General features: G+C 50.7%; 1 long non-coding RNA gene across 1 annotated transcript; it reads left to right on the forward strand.

Moving 5' to 3' along the window:
* Positions 1-1878: 1878 nt before the first annotated feature.
* On the forward strand, positions 1879-7179 carry LOC130158759 (uncharacterized). Its single transcript, XR_008825486.1, has 4 exons — positions 1879-2046; positions 3809-3850; positions 4562-4728; positions 5229-7179. It is a non-coding gene; the product is annotated as an uncharacterized LOC130158759 (long non-coding RNA).
* Positions 7180-11721: the final 4542 nt, after the last annotated feature.

Here is an 11721-nt window from a genome sequence, read left to right on the forward strand (position 1 = left end):
CCACTGACTGTCCTCAGTGTTACAAACCTGAGCAGTTTCCAACGCACACGAGAGAGATCAGTCGTATTTGCAGTGAATGATTTCCCATGTGTGGTTTGTGCAGATTAATGACACTGATGTTTGCCTGCTCTGCGTGAGCGTTGCTGAAGGGCACCTGTGGACTGGGTTGATAAAGGTAGTTTAATGGGAGGAATTATATCTCTCCTGATGAAGTTTCCAGCTGAGCTGAACATCCCCCTTGCCTGGCACAGCACTATGTCCTTCCCACGCTGCAGCTTTGCCCAAGACCTCTTGAGTGGTGGGAGCCTTGGTTTTTCAACCCAAATTCTTGCTGTGTGCTGGCCTTGCTGCTCTAGGCACTGGTACGGTCCAGACTGCCCCATTGCTGCCCCATGCCTCCAGACTGCCCCCCCAGCAGTGATCTGTCCTCTCCAGGTACTCCTCCTGCCCAGCTCTGCTCCCCCAGGTACCCGTTTGCCAGCAGTGGGAGCCTGCGATTGTATCTGCCGAGAATGTCCACATCAGTCCTCCTGCAGCTCGTTTGTCCCCACCCTGATCAGCTTTTGTTCTGTCTGGGTCACTCCTGCAGAAAAAACCCAGCTCTTCTCCTACAAAACCCCCTCTGTGTCTTTTTCCCGTCTGCCCAAAGGTTTCTCTGTGGGGCTCCTCTTTTGTTCCTGCTTCCACCATCTGCTCTGTCCCTTTGCCATTGCATCTTCCCACCAGAAAGCTGAAAGCAGACCCAGGACTTTTGGCTCCCGACTATCTTCCTGGCACACTCAGGGTTTCTTGTAGCACAGTCTTTGTTCAGGACTCCAGGTCAGAGAGTCTCCATTTCAAGGTTTTTCCGAAGAGGTTCAGAGTTTGTTTTGCAAAAACGTTTTCCTGTTTTGTCTTACAAAAAACCCCCCAAACAAATAAAAATATTATACTTTCCCAGGAGACAGAAATTTCATCTTCCTACCCATCTTTGAGTGCAGTGGTTTCAGGGCTAATACAGAGCTTGGTGGGTTTCAGGAAATGTTTGACTCCTGGTCTGAGGTTTCATGCCAAGCTGGCAGTTCTTTAGTGCTTTTTTCTGCATTTTGGTTTCTCTGGATAGTGAGGCGAGCTGTCACCTTGGGAGGTTGCCACGAGGACCGAGTTACTTTATGGAATCTTCTCCCATTGACATCTGTGTACAGCTGGAGATTGAAGCCAAAGGAGTGACTCCAGGCTTGTGCTCAAGCGATTGAAAACGGAAATCAGAGGTACAAACAAGAATAAATCCTGCTATTCTTAATAAATAACATTATAATAAAGCCTTGTACCACTTTAAGTGACTAAAAGCAAACACTGTGTATAGGTCTAAATTATCAGTGTGATCTCTTTAGTACTTTTTGCAAGTCATTCATCTCTGGAAACTAACGTCATCCCTCACTCTCCAGCATACATTGGGCTTGAAGCAGAACATTCTGGTCACGAAATTTCAAAAGAAATTGTCATCTGTCTTGGGGGGAAAAGAAAAAAGATTCAAGAGAATATATGCATGGATCCTGCATTTTTATAAAAATGTGGGTATTAGTATTCGAGAGTATCCTTTTAAAGCATTTCAGGAAGATTTTGAGGCTCTGTTAACTCACCACCATACAACTTATGGAACTAGGAACTTTTCCCACAAGAAAAAAGAAGGAACTATCAATAGAACCAGAAGCTGAATGACACTGCCTTCCCTTAAGTGATTGTCATGATCTACTGACCCACAAAGTAAATATTGATTGAGGCAAAACCATGGCCAATATTTACTTGTAAGAAAGATATATTTGTTTTCAGCAAACAAGAAGTTGATATACTTGTGGTCTGTGACCTGCTTCCCTACCAGCACATCCTGTCCTGGCTTGAGATCTGGCATGAGGGCCAGCCGGCAGAAGTGAAGGAGCCTTTCCAGATCACCAAACCCATCTCTGCTGATGCAGGCTTGAATTCTGTAGAGCTTTTCCTACGATCTGCTTTATTTACCTATGCATCCCTCTTCTGGACAGTTGCACCATGGCTGGCTGCTGGGAGGTAAGTCCATAAACCATCTCTTGAATCTGAGGTGTTGGTTGCCAGCAGAGCTGAGTTCACATCTCCCCTGCTTCAGCTGGCCACGGCTGCTTCAGTAAATCAAGGGCCACCATCAGCTTCTGTCAGGATGCCGAGAGCCCTGGGGTGAGCATCTGCTCTCTTCGCTCCTCAGATTGATAGTCAGTCTTTACATCTCAGACTCTTTCTGCATCTCTCACTTCGTAGTGCTTTCAAAGAACAGTGTTTGAAAATATGTGACAAGGAGTGCCAAGGAGAAAATGTGCAGAGAAGATAAAACCCCAAATCCATCTGACCGCTGTAATCCTCTGCCTGGAAAATCCACTCAATGACCCCAGAGATATTTGAGCCCAAATGTGCACTGGCACAGGAGGTACTGTTGTTTCTGCTCATACCCCTGTTACCTGCAAGGACCAAGCTGTCGTGCCAGGACACCCATTTCAGCACAGCTTCTGTCTGTAGTAAGGTTTTGAGGCAGCTCGTGTCCCTCCATCTCTGGGGCCAGGGCTGCTTCCGGTGTTGGAAGGGACTGAGAGCTCTGGTTCACGGCTTGTGGGCTGGCCTTAAGGGGCTCTTCTTCCCCAGAGGAAGGGTCGAAGGGGCAACCACCTCCCCAAGATGCCAGTGACAGGCACATCACTGCGGTGGGTGGGCTGCTTTTCAGCCTAGATGAGGTCTATGTCCGACGGAGCCCACGCAGCTGGCTGCAAGAGGGACCCGTCACCGGCCGAGGCTGAGCCCATCAGTGACGGTGGGAGCCTCTGGGATAACGGTGGGAGCCTCTGGGATAACGGATTCAAGAAGAGGGGAAAAAACTGCTGGAAAAAACAGCAGCTGGAGAGAGGAGCGAGGCCATGCGAGAGCAGCAGCGCCGCAGCACCCGGGGCAGGGCAGGGCAGGGGGGCTCCAGGCACGGAGCAGAGACCCCCCACAGCCCGTGGGCAGCCCCGGCGGGGCAGGCTGTGCCCCCAGCCCCCGGGGGAGCAGCCCCCCCCCCCCGCAGCCCGGGAGCCCCCCCGGGGCAAGGGGTGCCCGCAGGGGGCTGTGACCCTGGGGCAGCTCCTGGCATGGGGGGGGGGGGGGGGCAGGGCTGGGGCTGGGCTGGGCCTGGGGGGCTGCGCCCGTGGGGGGACCCAGGCTGGGGCAGTGTGGGGAGACCTGCGGCCCCTGGGAAGGAATCAGGTCGGGGCAGTTCGTGGGGGGCTGTCTGCCGTGGGGGGACCCCGGCTGGGGCAGGGCAGGCTGTGAGGAGGAAGCAGCGGCAGAGCCAGCGTGTGATGGACGGACCCCAGCCCCATTCCCCAGCCCCTGCACTGCTGGGGGGAGGAGGGAGGGAAACCGGGAGTGAAGTTGAGCCTGGGAAGAAGGGAGGGGTGTGAGGAAGACGTTTTTAAGATTTGGTTTTATTTCTCATTATCCTACTATGACTTAATTGATAATAAATTAAATTAATTTTCCCCAAGTTGAGTCTGTTTTGCCCATGGCGGTAGCTGCTGGGTGATGTCCCTGCCCTTGCTTCGACCCAGGAGCCTTTCGTTGTATGTTCTCTCCCCTGCCCAGCTGAGGAGGGCAGTGACAGAGCAGCTGGGTGGGCACCCAGCATCCAGCCAAGGTCAACCCACCACAACCTGACTGTGCTCTGGGCTGTAGGACGTTCAGCCTGCCGATGTCTGACCCATCCAAAGCCTGGAAACCTTGCTGACCATAAGGAGTTAAACATCTTTTGTTTTTTCTTTTTGTTTAGGGGTCCTGGAGGAGTATCTAGCATCAAGCTGAAGGTGTACAGGTGAGTAGTGTGAGGATTGGGGTGTCAGGTGCTCAGTGAGATCTCATGTCCTGGTCTGCATCTCAGCTACCCCAGTCCTGCTGCTTAAACACCCTACAGTGCCACTCCTCTGACAGAAGAGAAGTAGGCCAGCTCCTCACCCCCCAAGATGGGTTTTCTCTGTAGTCCTTGAATTGTCCCTTGATCCCAATCACTTAGTTGAGAAAATCAAGTTAACATTTGCTATGCAAAAAAAAGGGGAAAAAGTGATGTTCAGTGGCAGCCACCCATTGTACTCAATACCAAAATGTCACCCGGCAATAAAAGTATTCCTGTAAATACTCTTTATTAACAGGGGAGACATTTAATACCTCCCACACACTGTGCTTCTCTGGGCCGGTTGTTAAAATGTTAAAGGGACAATGCTCTTTGGATTGATAGGTTCCCATTTTTTTTTTTTAACTTGCTTTCAAGGGGGAATTGTTTGATTTCACAGTATTTGATGGATTCATGAAACAAGTCAGGCAAGAGGGTCTGGGTTGCCATACAACCCCTGCCAACCCCTCTGCACATACCTGCTACCTCCTCCCTCCCTTCCTGGGCTCTGCCTTTTTAATCTGATTTCACAGGCAGGCTGGTCTGCTGAGATTTACAAGATCCTGTCTTTCTCCTGGCTGCTCAGTGAAGAAAATGCACAATAAATTTTTAACACCTCCCTCCCCACTTTTCAAGCTCTAATGACCACTGCTGGGGCTGCACGGAGACACCTGGAGGGACAAACCCAAAGGCTTTGCTGCTTCTCACTCACCTTTCTTCTTCTGAGAACCTGGGGGCAAGCGCACGGGCCATAGCTGGGGTGGACAGGGGCCGTAAGAGCACCAAGCCCCGGCCAGAGTCAGGTGAGAGCAGTGCTGGGAGGAGATGTGTGTCTCTAAGTGGTGCTGGGCTGCCTTAGCAGGTCCCTGTTCATCTGCTCTGCAGAGGAGGGAAGGTATTTTTACTGGGACATTACAGACAGGCCCCTAATAGAAAGGGGATTTTGCTCCCGTAAATCCAACAGTGGGTGATTATTTATCATTATTTATTTATCTATTGTTATTTATGAAGCTGTGTGTGATGGATGGGTGAGGAGGGTGTCCCTGAAGAACAGGCAGCCCCCCGTGTGTGGGGACCTCATTGCAACACTTGTTGTGGGGTGACCTCCCCTCCCTTGGCAGGAGGCGTCTGGAAGAAGCCTGTTGTCCAGCAAGGGACTCAAGCACTCAAGCAGACACCCAGCCCTGAAAACGCATTTCATTTTAAATCTCTTTTGTCTTGGCCCCAAACAAAATTATTCATGACTTCCCAACTTGGCTGTGGTTTTCTTAGCTTAAAGCAATTCCTCCTTATAACCTTGCAGGTTGGCCAGCAAACCACCTGAAGTACTTCTGGAGGAGCTCTTGTCACCAGAGGAAAAGTACCAAATATTGCTCAGAGCCCCTTGCTGCGGCCCCACCTACACACATCTGCTTTTTATGTGCATTAAACTCTGTGCCCAGAATACCTGCCAGCGAGAGTGGGCCTGGCTTTTATAGGAACCATCGTCAGCATGTGAGAAATGCGCAGTAAATGTTAGCTATAAATCTTTCTCTGGGACACCTGGAGAGCGCCGGCACCGCTGCCAGCCCTGACTCTGTGAGGGGTTTCGTGCTGCTGCATGTCCCCCCTCACTGCTGGCTGTCACGGTCCAGGCACAGACCCCAGCTTTACCGTCTGTAGCTTCACCTTTGCTTCTGCAGCAGCAGCTGCTGGTGATTAAAGCTGGGGAGGGGGCTGGCAGCTCCCAGACCACTTTTTCCCACTGGTCCTCAGCTTGGCTCCTCTTCCTCTTGGTCCTGTGCCTTTACAGCTGTCCCTCCCCGTGAGAGCATCAGGCTCTGACTGCCCAAAGGAGGTTTCTCCTCTTGCCTCTGCTTGACTTCACAGAATCACAGAGTGGTGGGGGTTGGAAGGGACCTCTGGAGATCACCTAGTTCAATCTCCTGCTAAAGCAGGTTCTCCTAGAGCAGGTTGCACAGAGTCACATTCAGGCGGGTTGTGAATGTCTCCAGAGGAGGCTCCACAGCCTCTCTGGGCAGCCTGTGCCAGTGCTCTGTCACCCCCAAGATAAAGAAGTTCTTCCCTCGTACTCAGATGGAGCTCCCTGTGCTGCAGTTTGTGCCCGTTGCCCCTTGTCCTGTCACTGGGCACCACTGAAAAGAGCCCGGTCCCATCCTCCTGACACTTGCCCTTAAGGTGTTTGTAGACGATGAGATCCCCTCTCAGTCTTCTCCAGGTTGAACAGGCCCAGCTCTCTCAGCCTTTCCTCATTAGGGAGATGCTCCCTCCCCTCATCATCTTGGCAGCCCTCTGCTGGACCCCCTCCAGCAGTTCCCTGTCTCTCTTGAACTGGGGACCCCAGAACTGGACCCAGTATAGCAGAGCGGAAGGATCACCTCCCTCGACCTACTGGCCACGTTCCCTCTGATGCCCCCCAGGATCCCACTGGCCTTCCTGGCCTTGAGGGCACACTGCTGGCCCACAGGCAACTTGCTGCCTGCTGGGACCCCCAGGTCCTTCTCTGCAGAGCTGCCTCCCAGGGACTTCATGTTCCTTCTGCTTTGCTCCGTGCGCCTCGCAGTGCTGCTGGCATCAAGGTACCTGGGAAGTTCTTCCCAGGGGAACAAAGGAGACACCAAGTCCCTTGGGAAGATGATGTGCTAGGCAAGCTGGCAGAGGGATGGGGGTGTTTGCCAGCTGCTGGGCATTGCTGCTGGAGAAGCTCATCAGCAGCTGGGGCAGGAGCTCGTCCAGCACCAAAGCGGCTCCCTGCAGCGCCCAGCTCCTGTGCACCGAAGGGACGTGTGGGGTCACCTTTGGCACTTCAGGTTACGCTGCTGTAAAATGGCAGCAAAGTCCAAGGTGAAATCAGGAGTGTCTAGAAAATGTTTGAAGTCCCCTTGGTGGAAAGTATCAAACATATCCACAACCCCCTCACACTGGCGTTTCCGAGGGACCGCTCCGATGCCAAGGCACGGGGCACTGCGAACAGCAGTGAAGCCAGCCAAGGCAAGGGCACAGGCAGAACTTGCCAGAGAAAAAGAGGATGGGAGGTGTGTTGCCCAGCTCAAAACCCCCCAGATTGCTCCCTTTTGATAACACAAGCTATTTTCTTTCAATAAAATAAAGTTCACTCAAGGAAGGGTGAAGCATAATAAAAGTTGCAAACCAGCTATGTTATATATTACTGTATCTATATGTTAATGCTGCATTAAGCTATGTGTATGTTAATACCTAGCCAATAAATATTACACTTCATATTTCACTGCAACGTAAAACTTAAGTAAATTAAATGAAACAAAAACGTCAAACCAAAATGATTTGATTTTACATGTTGGAAGCTGTATTTGGCAGCAGCAACCCGGAATGGGAGTGGCAGAAGACTTGCTTTGATTTTCCTCCCTCCCAGTGGATTTATGCAAGATGTTTTAAATATTTGTGCCTTCCTGCCTCTCCAGTGGAAACCCTTTCTGCTGAAAACTTCTTGGCAAGTTTTTCTGAGGACCAAGTAGCTGCTCAGTAAATGCTTTCTCATCTACTGAGCAGGTTTTGTTTAATTACACAGCAGCTACAGCGTGTGGCTGTTCCTGCATTTTAAATGGCAGAGTGGGTCCCACTGCACCTCCTCGTCGTAATTTACTTCCCCCCACCCCCCCCACCCCCTTTTTCCCTGTGGGTAATATATAATTGCTGTGAAATTACATAGTGTTAGCTAGTAAAATAATGTGACTTAACTAGGAGCCAGGATCTTCACTGGTCCTCAGCAATGTGTCCATAACCATGAGGTCTGTGGCCAAGCCTGCTTTGCTCTTTTGCCCACAGAGGTAGGAAGGGGACACCCGAGGCCCTGGCACAAGCAACGTCCTCAGCGGAAACTTTGGGGTGAGGCTGGATGGCTGAGCACCGGCTGAGCCTCCACGCTGCGCCAGCGCATCGCGCTCTGGTGCTGCTGGTTCTGTGGGGAAATGGTGAGAGTGAAGAGCAGCAAGAATAAGAGATGAGAATAAAACCCTCCGCAGAAACAGATAAAAGCATTGGCCTTGGCCTGGTGAGGCGAGTCCCGGGAGATCAAAGCTGTTTATCTCTAATAAGAGAGCATGGAAAAAGCATTAAACAAACAGCTTAATTTCCCTGCGGTGTTTAGACTGGCGCTGCCTGTAACTAATGGTGGTTAGTTATAGGCTATAATAAGTTTTCCTTATGTAGGCAAAGTCCCGTTGGGTTTCTGGGTGTCAATATAATAGGAACTAAGTGATTTAGTCTCTTCCAAGCAGAAGACAGTATCTCTCTTTCCTCTCTACTTATGAAACCCATCCATCACTCCTGAAGGCAGGCTGCCCGTGGTGGCCCTGGCCCCCATTCCTGCTGGGGTTTCCCTCTCCTGCCAGCAAGGTGCCCACAGCTGGCATCAAAACCAAAGGAAACTTCATGCATGGGAAAGGAAAGAAGCTTCTGTCCCCGTCCACCTCCTTGGCCCACTTTGGCCAAGCCCAGGATCCCACTGAGCTCTTCTGCCTTGCAGCAACCCTCTTGAAGACCCTCTGTCACAGCTCCAGCAGCCGCTGCCCACCCATGTCACCCACCAGTGGGTCAAATCTGGGCTTTTCCTTTTAATACAAGATTCTCTGAATTATAGTTTCCAGGAAGTTCATTGATCCCAATTTCAATCATCCAGTGCTCAGAAAATAGACATGTCATAGTAATTCCAGAAGAGGAAAAAAATGAGTTTATTTGACATAACTCAGGCTGCAGCATTCCTTTGGTAGAACATTAGGATCATTATATCAATTATATCACTGTATGCATTAAACCAGAGGAGGCTTCTTTTCTCCTTGCTGGCTGAACAGTGAACTATTTTGATCAGATACTCCACTTTTTTGAAATGAAAATAAGCAGTTTCAAATTTCCTGACTCCTCAGAACTTGCCTGCTGCGTCTGCGGCTCAGGTAGCACTGCTGGGCAGAGCATCGGTGGTGGCTTTGTGGTACCTTTGGGATGGGAAGGCGATCTGGGAAGTGGATTATGGTACAGTTAGACAAGTGTTTGCAACCACGTTTGCCCGTCACCATTCCCTAGCTGTGCTTGGCAGCTTGTCTCGTTGTACCCATCTCTCTGGGTAACGCATACAATTGATTGCGTCCTCGGTGTGTAAGACTCTTATTGGGAAGCCTGGGAACACTCCAACTGCTGTGAAAAATGGTGAAATACGTGCCTAAATTTCTGAGACAGCCTTGAAAACCTCTGCATTGCTTTTGCAAAGCCAAATGATTCACTGCAACGTTTTCCGAAGGGCATTCCCAAGACTGCTGTGCTAAACCAAACCTAATTCTTACTTGTGATTCTCTCTGTCACCTGCAAGCAAGTTGCTCGTGCAGCTAAAATCCTTTGCCCAGCCTGGGAGGGCACCACTGTTTTGGGTTAATGCCAGCCTGCCCAGGGAAAGCATCCCTGAGGAGGACTCTGAGGTGGATAAACCGTTGCAAACTAGAAACAGCTCTCTCCCTGAGTCCAATCCCCAACCTTTTGTTGAAATGGACTGATTTTCCTGCTGGCAGCAGAGCTTTCTGATGCTTGAAGGAGGAGGCAGAGTGAGTTTATAAGCACTCCTGCAGTGAAGATCTCCTTGCAAGATAAGAGTGGAGGAGAGAGTTCGAGCACTTGGGTCGGATGAAAGGTGTCTGATGGTGACCTTTAGAAACAGAGATGTTTATACAGGGGGGTACTTCTGGAAGGCAAGCTATTCCATTTTCTGCCTTTTGCATCCATGGATGTGCCTTTGTTTCCCCTCTCTGGATCTGTTCCTGGCTTTACTGCTAGTTTAAAATAAAAATATAATCCATTTACAATCCTCCCTTACGGCCATTAAGTGCTAGTCTGAGAAAGGCTATTATCTCCGCTTGGCTGGCAGAGGATTCAATTCAGAGCCACGTAAGGGTTTAACTCCTGCATGGCTGTGCAGCAGGAGCATCCCGCTTGCCAGGCTGTTGGGGATGGGGGAAGCTGGCATGTGCCCGGCTTTGCTGCCTTTCCGCAGGGCCAAGAGCTGCGAGACCTCAGGGTTGTCTCTCGTCCCCTCTTCCAGGCTCTGTCCCATTGCTGCCACGAGCAGAGGGGCTGCAAATCTGCAGTGTCCCCAGGGCGAATGCCGTGGGGGCTGCCTGCCTGCCAGCAGTGGGGAGGTTTTGTCCCTGCCTGGCCAAGGCAGAAGCTCCAGCCATAAATCTACGGCTGTTAAAGGGAGCAGAGGACCCAGCCCGTGGTGGCTGGGGTTGGCTTGCCTCAAGACACAAACAGGGTGGCAGAGCTCGAGGCTCAGATCTGACCTGTCCTGTGCGGTTTGGGCCAAGGAGCATAACCTGATGGCTTCACCCTGGAAATGGCAGCAACCCGTGTGCCTCACACCATGTCCCTGTGCTCAGGGAGTGCTCTGGAGCAGGACTGTCCCCAGTGCTGCTGTGTGCAGAAACCTGTCCTGCAAGGTACGTTTCTCCTTCGTGGGGAAAAACCCCCACAATTTCTATTTGTTCCAGATTGGGAAGAAAAGTCAAAATTTTGCATTTTCTGGCATATGAAAATTCTGCTCGGTACAAATACTACACAACCAAGTGAGGCAACCACTTTTTTCACCATTGTGTGCCCATGAAATATTTCAGTTCCCTTAACTCCGCATCAGTGGCAGGGGGCCTGAGCTACCGGGACATTTTGGGCCAGCTCTGAAGCCACGTGTGGCACCAGAGGACACCAGCTGAGGCTGTGCCTGCCCGGGCTTCTGCCTGCTTGAAAAGCAAAAGCCCCTCCAAATTCCCTGGAGGGATGTGAGTCTGGAGGGAGGCTTTCCCCACCAGCACATCCCAACCTGCCCTGAGGGGAAGGACACCAAGATCATTATTGTTTTCTTTGCTGGACAATTCCTGATCATTATTATTTGGTCCATGCTCACCAGGTTTTAAATTATTCTGTCTCAACTAGCTGATGGCATTTGTTACATGTCATGCAATGTTCCTGGTAATTAATTGGTATTTAATTAATTAAGGGATAATGGCATTCAATTAAGGGATGCTTGTGGAACACTGTCACTGGGTAATTAATGGCTTCCTGCTGCTCAAGCAAAGCCGAAGCATTTGGGGAAAATAAATAGAGAGGAGAAGCTGAGATGTTTATTCCCTTGGCAGGAGGCAACCTTGTGTCCCAGTGATCTCTGAGTCTCCTGCACTGTCACCAAGACAGGGACAGCGTTCCCAGCTGCAGGCAAGAAGCACTGCGTGACCTTGCAGCAGCCAGGCACCCATTCACCAGCTCTCAGCTGGCAGCAGCCGTGATGTGCAGTCACTGGCAAGGAGGAGAACTGCACAAACAGCGAGCACCTGATGTTCCCAGCATCACACAGCAGGCCAGTGGCAGAAACAAGACCTGATTTCCAGACCCTGTGCTCAGGGTTCTGCTCGGGGTGAGCCAGGCTCTGCCCCTGACATGTGTGAGTTTGAAATTGCTCACGCTGGTTCAAGGACCAAAGTATCTGGGGGAAAATGGGCCTTGTGTCCTATCGACTTTGGAGGAGAGCGCAGAAAAAATATGAATTTCCTGGGATGTGAAGATAAATTAAAACAATTTCCCTGAATCAAACAGAACAGAACACCATTTTGAATAAAGAAGGACAAATATTGAAGGATAGACAGGAATGAGTCACTTTACCAGCTGTTCCCGGCTGGCTAGAAACACTCTATGATGTTGAATGAGCCCTGTGTGTGATGGGTATAAATATTTCAAGCACCTCTGGCAGGGCTCAGAGGGTCTGAACCCATCTGGTCCCTGCT

The sequence above is a fragment of the Falco biarmicus genome, chromosome 14 (genome assembly GCF_023638135.1).
Source record: "Falco biarmicus isolate bFalBia1 chromosome 14, bFalBia1.pri, whole genome shotgun sequence".
Classification (NCBI taxonomy): Eukaryota; Metazoa; Chordata; class Aves; order Falconiformes; family Falconidae; genus Falco; species Falco biarmicus.